The sequence below is a fragment of the Solanum pennellii genome, chromosome 7 (assembly GCF_001406875.1).
Source record: "Solanum pennellii chromosome 7, SPENNV200".
In the NCBI taxonomy this organism is placed as follows: Eukaryota; Viridiplantae; Streptophyta; class Magnoliopsida; order Solanales; family Solanaceae; genus Solanum; species Solanum pennellii.
This window is the reverse complement of record NC_028643.1, coordinates 4,942,221-4,947,497: the sequence shown is the minus strand read 5'-3', so window position 1 is coordinate 4,947,497 and position 5,277 is coordinate 4,942,221.

Sequence of the window (5,277 nt, the reverse complement as noted above, 5' to 3'; positions counted from 1 at the left end):
TGTTCTTTCTATTTTTCTTATTCAAACCCTCTTTCTTTTACCCTAATTAGCATATAATTAAGTATAAAAGATGATAAAATGCCCCACTACTTGTTTCAAGGTTCCCACTTTTAACCCCCAAGTAATTAAATTATTAACATTAAACTACTAACTTTATAATTATAAGCAGAAATAGTCCAAAACGCCCCTTAAAATATTTAACAAAAATCCGACCCAGTCAGGGTCACGCAGTCTGTGACAGTCCGTCACGACTGTGACGGTCCGTCCTGCACGTCCGTCACAAAGTTCAGAGAGTTAATTCTGTGGAAGGATTTGTGACGGTCCGTCGAGCCCTCAACGGTCCGTCCTGCCATTTCGTCGTGAAGTTCAGAGAGTCGATCTCAACACCCAAATTTCAGAATTCCAAGTGTTTTGGAACGAGACCCCCTCGACGGTCCGTCGTGGGATCCGTCGACTCAGCCAGTTTTTCCAGAAATAAAATCTGCTGCTCAAAACGACTAAACAGGACGTTACATGTATGTTGCCGGTTTGTGCTACTCCAAAATTTTGATTTGTTTAGTCTGGTGTCTCTTTAAACTGTCGGATAAGGACCATCTTTAAAGTGATTTTTTTTTGGGAGCCATGAAAAGGAAAGGGAGACAAGGTGAAAGTGACGGTGAAAAGGTAAACTTTTTATAAAGTGGAATAAAAAGTTCCACTTGATAAAGTGGAAGAAAAATTTCCGTCATATATTAAAAATAAACGTTATGACACTAACGGAAAACGTTTAGAAAATTGGATATAGTGAAACTTTTTTTTCCACTTAACTTATTTTAGTTACTTACTAAAATAGTGGCTTATTTTGATTACTTTTATATTTTTGTGGCTTATTTTGGTTCCCAACTCGAGCGTGTACTTACGAAACCTATTTTTTCTACTTTTATAAGAAAAGCCACATTTTAAAATAAAAAAAAATTAGGTATTTCTCAAAATATATGGATTAAAATCTTCCTTAGTAAGGGTTCTGACAAATAGTTTTATAAATTAGCAAAACCACTTCCATCTTATAATAATTATAGATAAATAAAATTGTTATATGATGCATGAAGAACAATAGATATATATTTTTTTAAAAATATATGTCACTATAAGAAGAAAATACTTGTGAATTTCATTATTAGATTTGTTGACTATATGCTTTATTTAACAAATATAAAGGCATTGAAGCCATAGATTGTAGTGGATTCCATTAAAGAAATTAATTGGGTAAAAACTTATCTTTAATTTGTTTGGAATCTAAATCTATATAGATAATATAACAAGTAAAACGAATGCAATATTTTTAAATTATTATTATACATTTACAAAAACAATTTCATAATGATGATTTTTGAAAAAATGGGACTCCAATAGAGCTATATTTCATTTCATTTTCCTATTTTCGAAATATATTTCTTTTTCATTAGTTGGTATATTTCTAAATCGTTTAGATGGAAATGTTGGTCCCATGAATAAAACAAGAAGAGAAGAACATTTATAGGGAAAAGATTAGAAATTAAGACTATATAATAAATTAGAGTAATTAAGACTACATAAAAAAATTAGAAATTTATTTACTAATATTTAATTAATTAGATTATGATTTAGTGAAGGGGCAAACTTAAATAGTAATCTAACTTTTGCCTAAAATTCTTTCCACTTATAATATAGTATGATATGATATGATTTGCTGATTCATATAAAAAAAAGAAGAAATATAATAATAGATAAAACATTCGAAATATGCGATATCATTCTCACGATCTTGAAATTAAAAAAATAGACGAAAAATTTCTCACGATCTTGAAATTAAAAAACAAGAAGAAAAATAATTTGAAATTCAATGTACAATCCTTTGAGCTCTTGTCAATATTCACTTGCATAAGTTGATGACAACTCACTAGTCTTTGTTTTATTCTTCAAGTCAAACTAAAACACCAAAAACTTGCAACTTAAAAGGCTAATATGATCATTTCTACAAACAATTGTTCAACCGCCATAAAAGAACTTCCTAGGAAAAGAGACTTCAGGCTGTTCAAGCTATACTTCAAAGGGCGAACAGTTTTGTCAGTAGTGACACACATTAATATAGAGCATGATACATAATTGTATCCTTTAACATGGCTTCGAATCACATTTTGCCCTTCAACTTTGGGTGTGCACAAGTGACACTTAAACTTATATAAAGTTGAACAAATAAACACACCTGTCCTACATGCCATTTTTGTCTTACGTGATGTCATACGTGTATTATGCCATGTAGGACGCATGTGTTTATTTACTTAAAAGTTGGATAGTTAAAGTGATTGTTTGTGCATTATGAAAGTTGGAGATCAAAGTTAAAATTTGAAACCAAGTTTAGGGTGCAATATATGTATTATGCCTTTATATAGGGTAGACTATCAATGTTTGGATGACCGTCAAGCTAATAAGCAGTGAAGTCGGCCCCACCAAACCCAAAGTAAACAACCCCTCATGGGTCAAGTAGTCAAGAACTCGTGGGCATTCTTCTTGAGACTATCTCCTCTGAGGTTTTCTAGAGCTATTGGGGAGGATGTCCACGAGTTTTTGACTATCTTCCCTAAACAGACTACATACTTTGGATTTGATGGAGTCAAAAGGAGCCGACTTTACTGCTTATAAGCTTGACGGGCCAGGATTGACAATCACCATATGATCCTGGGATTTCCAAATCATTTCTAGATTTTCTTCTTTCATGGCTGGGCATCCACTATGGCTGGAAAGTCTACCCCATTTTTTAATTCAAAAGATAAACTTGAGAAATTAATTAGGACTTAAGAGGTTTACATGCCTCATTAGTCATTGTTCCGTTGCTAACATCCTATGATGTTTTAATAATATTTCGTTTAAAAAAGAAAACATTTACTCTTCATCTTAGTTTATTTAAAGAAGAATGATTTTTCTTTCTAACATTTTAATTTCAACTTTTTTATGTGACATGTTTAATGCCATAAGATTAAATGACTCAGTTTTCCACATTGCATATATAAGGACTAAAATAAGAATAATGCAATATCACAAGATTGAATAGTCTTCTTTATTTTTTTAAAACTCTATGCGCTAAGTCAAACTAGATCATTCTTTTTTAAAAAGGTAAATGTCATCTCTTCCTTTGAAAAGTGATGTGGTTTGGGCCCCCTCCTGTTCCAAAAACCAGCCTAGTTAAAGAAAGGAAATATCCTCTACTGATGCCTGCTGATCAGAACTCTTGTCAATTCAGACCGCAAGTAAGCCTTATTCCTCAATTTGTAAATATTCAGTCACAAGTCGGACATAAAAAAAATATAAAATATATAAAATGAGAGAACAGAACTTATTCCAATCAAACTTGACCAATATAGTGCTTGTCTTTCAAGAATAGATGACGGTTTGCTGGTAAGATACATAAATATAATCGACAATCATTTGCATTGGAACAAATAAAAGGATCACTAATAAACTCACCTTTTAGAGCTTTTTGTTGGCGTGAGTGGTTCAGTTAACATTCTGACTCTTGAAGATTTAGATTCAATAACAAATGGCACTATATACCCCTTGATTGTGTTGAGCGGCTTCACCTTTTAGCGTTTCTCTCGCTAAAATGCTTAGTGGAAATATATGTTCATTTCTCTATGTAGGATAGAATTGTTAGAGTTGTGTAATTTATGCTAGAGCTTATCGAGGATGACTTCCTCAGCTGAATACAGAATAGTTTATTCGATAATATCTGTTGTACATGATTAACGCGTAGGAGTTCGTGCTGAAAAGGAAATGATACATTTGTAAAATTTTAGATATTTTATGAGAAACAGTTAGTATAAATATTTGTAGGTGTTCACATTGTAGCAATGATTCAACTGGCTGCTCAACAGTGACAGAGATAACAAAAAGACATGTATAGAATATAATGATACAGATAATAAAACGAACCTTGACGCAGGTTGTGTCAACTATGTCTTCTACTGTCAGGGAGAGAAATTTTTCAGCTAGATCACCAGAAATAAATATTGTTGTCAAGCCACTAGCAATAATATCAATTTCATAGGTACACCTAAAATCAGTAAGTTAATACTTAAAATAGACACGTATATGGATGTGCATCTAAGTTTACAATACCACATCTTAGCGATCAACTATTAACTAATTTGAAAAATAACTTGTCTTTGGAAATGAGACATCATGAAGTTTGTAGTTTTGATGGATGACAAAGAGTTGTAGTTTTGATGACTAACAAAAATTCTTGATGTGTAAGAAATTATTTTTTATAATCATCAAAAAGGGGAAAAATGTTGGAAAGTGTAATATGGTTAGCAAGTTTTGATGATAGACATACACACACCAGAAGCTATAACTGTAAAAAGCATAAACGTGTAATTTATGGCAAAAAGAAATCAAAGCGCGTCGCATCACACACAAATATAGAAGTCACATAGTAAATGGAATAAACTCGTAATTTGTGGTAAAAAGAGATCAAAACGCGTCGCATCTAGAATTCAAGAGAAACAAGGAAAATTGAAACTTGAGTACGTGTACAAGTTTAATTGAAAAAAAGGAAGTTGTGTATAAAAAAAATTGTACAGTAAAAAGCAAAATATTGTATTCCTTTTTATACTACAATTGTACTCTTCTCCTTATATGATAAGGAGACATAATCAAGAGGGAAAAGGATTTGTAATTGTAATTCCTTTCCTTGTAGAAGTTGAAAATAAATCAAACTCTATAAAAGGATCAAGAAGTTGAAGAAAAAAAGTGTCTTTGCATAAACACAAATCGAGAGAATTTATCAGCAAAGCCAGAACAATAGCTATTGCATATTCACGAAATATATCATCTAGAGAGTTTGATTCATTACAAATGCTCAAGATAAAATGTTTTCTTATTTGTCTTTATGGGCTAGATAAAATCTTAATGAGGCCCAAGCTAATCTGGGTTCCCAAGACTGATCTTTGACTACTGTTTCAGGTGAAGGTGAGAGGGAAAAGACCAACTTGGTACATGAATAGTGCATGCTCCAAACAAGTGCTAAAAATGGTAGAAAATTTCTTCTCGCTCTTTGATTTTCAAGGAGGCTGTTTATTCCTTGAAAAGGATGAGAAAAATGAAAGAAACAAGATAAAAAAAAGGTTGAAGAAAGTGACATGATATCAAACATCTTTGATGATGCAAATTTAGGGAACACTGCATATGAACCTGGTTCACATCTAACAATCATTTATGCACCTGAAAGATGAATTATTGTACTAGTTTATGGTCATGGAG